We start from the raw sequence: 6,163 nt of genomic DNA on the forward strand, positions 1-6,163 counted from the left end.
CAGTGAATTCTGCTGGTGTCGTGGTTTTTCGTGCCCCACAAATGACCAGGAGACGCAGAAGATTCTTCAAGAAGTATTAAACTTTAATTTGCAAATCAAAGCTGAGACAGTCATTGAGCTAGTCACTGATTGCCCACTGATCCGTGGACATAGCATGTTTTATAGCAATCTCCTGGTTTAGTTGCATTAGCATATGCAATCGGTCTATAGTTGCGTATCATAAGTACATCCGCCACTATTGTTTCTACCCATTGACTTAATCATGTTCTAATTTAATCTCTTAGCTACCTCTCATTAACACACCATTGTCTTCTACATTCTTAAGATTTCATTCTCCTACTAAATTGGGTACATGCATAGCAAATAGCAAACTCAGACTACATAATTTACATCTCTTAGCTTCCTCTTATTAACACACCATTGTCTTCTACATTCTTAGGATTTCATGACTTAATCATGTTCTAATCTACATCTCTTAGCTACCTCTCATTAACACACCATTGTCTTCTACACTCCTAAGATTTCATTCTCTAGCAAATAGCAAGTTGCAACAGAGTAAGAAGACTAAAGAGTCCGCGCACAAAAGCCCCAATAAACTCAAGCACTTATTCCCAAATCTCGGGTTAAACTATAATTTTCTGCGCCAAGACCTCAAAGTATTCTCTCCCTGTTACCCTGGGCCGCTGAGCCAAAAACCTGTCCCTCTGTACCTGAGACAGGGAAAAAGACTCAGAAGCCCTTACAATCTACTCCCACACTGTCGTTTTGCTCTTGTTCATCCTGCAGGTGTTGTAGGCTGTAACGATACATTTTCGGTGTTTCTTTCTCCACTAAGCTTGCTTCAGTAATTGCCACGAGCATCGGAAATTGTTTGGTTGCAACACGCACTACAAGAGATTTGAGACAAGGAAGAAAACAGCACAGCACAAGCACACAACTCAACAATACAATACTGACAGTTATTGCTATTTTAGTCAGCCATGCTCCCCATCCTCCGAGTACTTTCCAACCAATTGAATAACTGATGTTCAAATCCTGCATTCTGTTTGACCTCCGTCCGCAGATTCTTTAATTTATTCATTGCTCTGGTGAAAGACCCTTCTGGGCTAGTATTGTTCGGTATGAAAGTGCAGCATTGTTCTCCAAACATTACACACACACACCCTTTTTCTGCCAAAAGCCAATCCAGTACCTGTCTGTTTTGCCACGCCATCCTGCTAGTTGCATCCAGCTGTTGCCCTAAGGCCTCCAGTGCATCTTCAGTGTAGTTGATGAATCTCTGTTGATTGTAGTATATATATTTTATCCATTCAGCATTTTTGCTTACCCCTATCACAGGTATGATAGCTTCCCAGTGAGCATCTCATGCGGTGTCAGGCTTGTCATTCGATTAGTTTGCATGCAGTAACTCATCAATGCTAACGGTAAAGCATCGACCCAATTAAGTTTAGTGTCTGCACAAACTTTGTTTAGTTTGGCTTTCAGGGTTCCATTAATTCTCTCCACCATGCCCTGCGACTGAGGGTGGTATACACATCCAAATCTTTGCTTTATCCTCAGCGCCTGTAGTACCAGTTTGACCACTTTCTGGATAAAAGCTGAACCATTGTCTGAGCTAACTTCTGTAGGTATTCCAAACCTTGGGATCTCTTCATTTGTCAGAAATTTTACCACTGTCTTTGCCCCTTGATCTCTTGAAGGTACTGCCTCCACCCATCTGCTAAATCGATCAATTACTATCAGCATGTATCTTTTCCCTCTCACTGTCTTTATCATGTCTACGTAATTGATCACTAGATGTTTAAATAGTCCTTCAGGTACAGGAATGTGACCTAATGGGGTTGCAATTCCCTTCCGAACATTATTCTGTGCACATACCTCGCACTGTGACAAGACAAAGTCCAATTAGGTGACCAAAAACCATCCTTCTTTATTTTCTTTATCACTTCCCCCCTTGCACAATGGTCCATCCCATGCACTTCTGAAATCAGAATCGTCAGTAGAGGGGTGGGTGCTACCAACAAACCGTCTTCCGTGCTCCACAAGCCTTCTGGGTTCTGCTTGGCCCCCCTTTTTCTCCACATTGTCTGTTCTGCCAAAGTTGCCTTACCTTGTATTTCAATTAGGTCCTCTACTTCAGGTTCTGGAGTTAGGCCAGGGGTCAGCAACCTTTACCACTGAAAGAGCCACTTGGACCCGTTTTCCACAGAAAAGAAAACACTGGGAGCCACAAAACCCGTTTGACATTTAAAATGAAATAACACTGCATACAACATTTTTTTTGCCTTTATGCTATGTATAAACAAACTATAATGTGTTGCATTTATGAAATCGATGAACTCCTGCAGAGAAAACAAAATTACATTTCTGCATGCAACAAAAACATTTTGTACTTTGAAAAAAAGACGTTGGGTTGAAGGTTACTTTTAAGTAAAATACTCAATGTCTATTTGAGTCCTTCTTGTATTTATGAAAAACACCGAACTTAAATTGTCCACCAGCAGCAAACCAAAAATAACGTCAGCCAGCTGTCAACCTGAAAAATAAAAGGACTATTTCACTGAACAATGAAAAAATATGAATATACGTAAAATAATAGGCAATTAAAATATTTATCATACTTGGTTAATGGGATTTCTGCTCCTGGACCTCAGCGCACAGCGTCTGCACATCAGGGCTGTATGACGTCACCTTCATCTTTACACAGGATCGCAAGCTGTCATCTGTGAGGCGTGCACGATGTTTGTTTTTAATAAAGTTCATGTTGGAGAACACCTGCTCACATACATATGTGGATCCAAAGATCGACAGGACTCCAAGCACATACTTTTTAATGTTTACATAAATGTCGGGGATAGCATTCCATGTTTCGAACACAAGTTTGTCCGGTTTAGGGAGGTTTTCAATATCACTCCATTTGTGATTCTGAGCAAGAACGGCCTTCTGACGGGCAACATCTTCAAGGTCTGCTGTCAAGCGTCTAAACTTGGACACCCATATGTCTTTGTCGGCTATGTCGGCCAGTTCCATCTCAAGATCAGGTTTACTCACACCTGCCAATGCAGTCGTATTCAGTAGGGATGGATCGATGCTTAGGGGAGTGACCGGGAAGGATAATGTGTTTTTTTCCTCTCTGAACTCACAGAAGCATTTCCCAAACGATGTTTGCATTGCGATGATTGCAGAATGTAAATACTCCAAATTTATCATGTTGTGACCTTGTTTGAACTCTCTCAAATTGGGGAAGTGAGACAATGTGCCTTTCTGTAAATCTCTGGCAAGCACTGTCAACTTGTGCTCGAATGCCAAAACATCCTCCAACATGTGTAGGGCTGTACGTCCTTTCCCCTGAAGAGCTGTGCTCAGCGTGTTCAGGTGTGCTGTCATGTCTACCATGAAGTGTAGATTTTCCAGCTACTTTGACTGTTCCAGCTCAGGAAAGGTGAGCCCTTTGCTGCCCAGGAAAGTTTTCACTTCTTCCAGACACGCGACAAAGCGTTTCAGCACCTCTCCTCTGGACAGCCAGCGATAAAAACATGTTGTAGCGGTGTGCTACATGTAGTCAGTAAAGTGCAGTCAAAGATAACTTTATTCAAACTAAACACCCTTGCTTTTAAGCCTCCCTCAACCCGCCCCCCCCCCCATGGGCGTGGATGGTCCAAAAGACGCGTACTCACAAACCCCGTAGGCTATCTCCCTTAGCCTGAACGCTGGCTAATTGTGAGCCAGTTCGGATGTGCCAGGAAGTGGGTCACCACAACGTTTTATTTAGATTGTACAAGATCACCATAATCTTCAAATTTAGAATTACATTTCAAAAACTAACCAACTAACATAAAATACATTGTAATTAAATACTGACCATTTATTTTCCAAAGCCACAGGGAGCCGCAGCACAGAGATGAAAGAGCCGCAGGTTGCCGACCCCGAGTTAGGCTTACCTGGGGGGCAATGACAGCTGATGTACGCCCAGACGTTTTTCTGGCTGCCTCGTCCGCAGCTTGATATCCCTTTGTTATTACATCATTTCCCTTTTTATGTGCCTGGAATTTTACTATAGCCAATGCTTTAGGTTTCATTATGGCTTTTATTAAGTCTAGAATTTGCTGACAATGTTGTATGGGATCTCCATTACTTTTTTTAAAACGTCTCTGCTTCCACACTGCCCCGAACAAATGGCAATACTCCACGAGCATATGCCGAATCAGTATAAATGTCTACTTTCTCACCTTCCATCATTTCACACGCAGTTGTCAGGGCTTTGATTTCCGCTAGTTGCGCGGAACACGGTTGGGGACAGGACTCCATCCTAATAATCTTAAAGCTCAACTGATCCTGCTGCATTACTGAGAACCCTGCATGATTTCCATCATAATCCCTATAACAAGAGCCATCTATGAACAGAACCTTTCTATCTGCATCCTCTAGTGGTTCTGACCGTAAATCTGCTCTCAGTTTGGCGAATGCCATCGTCTTCCCTACACAATCATGGGGTTCTCCTTCATTGCCCAAAGGGACAAAATCGGCTATATTACTGGGAGTGCATCTCTGTATAGTTATGCCTGGAAATGTCAATAACATCTGATACGCTGCTATCCTGGCTGTTGTCAGCACAATTTTCCCTCTTTCCAGCAATTCTGCTACTTTGTGGTGTGTGTACAGAGTCACATGATAGCCCAGAGTTACAGATGATGCCTTTTCATATGCATAGTACAGCACCGCCAATCCCTGATAACAGGGTGGCTATCCCTGAGCCACCTCATCTAGTCTCGTACCGTAGTATGCTATCGGCTGCTTTGCTTTTTCTGTGCCTGTCTCTTGTGTTAGAACCACTGTGACATAACCCTCCTGTCGGTTAGATACATACAAATGAAAAACCTTCTCGTAGTCAGGCAAAGCTAATGCTGGTGCTGACTGCAATTCCCGCTTAATAGTATTGAAAGCTATCTCCGCCTCTCCATTCCACGGTAAGGCATTCTTCAAATTTGTATGTCCTGCTTCTTTCATTATCATTCTCAAAGGTGCCACAATCTCAGCATATTCTCCTATCCAATCTGAGCTGTACCCTGCCATTCCCAAAAACGTCATCATCTGCCCTACTGTCTGGGGTTTTGGGACCTTAGTTATTGCCTCAATCTGATCTGGTGCTATCGCCTTCACTCCCTTGGATATTACCCTGCCGAAGTATTCCACTTGCTGCTTGCAAAATTGCAGTTTCTTTTTGGATACTTTATGTCCTCCGTGCGCCAGTTTCTGTAACAGAGTTATAGTGTCCTGCTCACACTGTTCCTTACTGTGGGAGCAAATTAACAGGTCATTCACATACTGTAACAATGTACTTTCCAATGGTATGTCCTCTAGGTCTGCCTTCAACACCTGATTAAAAACATGTGGTTAATGTTTAAAACCTTGCGGCATTCTGGTATAGGTATACTGAGCACCTCTGTAAGTAAATGCAAACAGATACTGACACTGGTCGGCCAGAGGAATGCTGAAGAAAGCCGAACACAAATCAATCACTGAAAAGTAACTTGCTTCTGGTGGAACATTAGTCAAAAGCGTGTGTGGGTTGGGGACTACCGCTGGTCAGTCCTCCACCACGTCATTTACCGCTCGCAAATCATGCACCAATCTCCATTTAGATTTATCTGCTTTTAAGACCGGCAGCAACGGGGTATTGCATGGACTGTTTGTTCTTTTAAGCACTCCTATTTCAAGCAACCCCTGCACTGTCGATGTTATTCCCTCTTCTGCTTCTGGTCTTAGAGGGCATTGTGGTCTCCTGGGTGGAATTACTCCCCTTTTCAGCCTTATTTCCAGCGGATTAGCTGTTTTTATTTTCCCTACGTCCGTGTCATGCTGTGACCGCAGAATAGACGGCAACTCATCTAACCTTTTATCTTTCTGCTGGCCTCTTTCCTTTCCCAGCAAGGGCATGTATGGTTGGGGAGTTCTTTCGACCTCTCTCACTGTCCCTACCATATCTACACTTACCATTATTTTAAAGCAATTGTTGTCTTCTGATATCCACACCTCCTGCGTGATTTTCCACCACACTGTTACGGTTTCAGCACTCTTAACTAAGGGTCCTAAGTCTTTAAACCAGGGGTCAGCAACCTTTACCACTGAAAGAGCCACTTGGACCCATTTCCCACAGAAAAGA

The sequence above is a fragment of the Hypanus sabinus genome, chromosome 7 (assembly GCF_030144855.1).
Source record: "Hypanus sabinus isolate sHypSab1 chromosome 7, sHypSab1.hap1, whole genome shotgun sequence".
In the NCBI taxonomy this organism is placed as follows: Eukaryota; Metazoa; Chordata; class Chondrichthyes; order Myliobatiformes; family Dasyatidae; genus Hypanus; species Hypanus sabinus.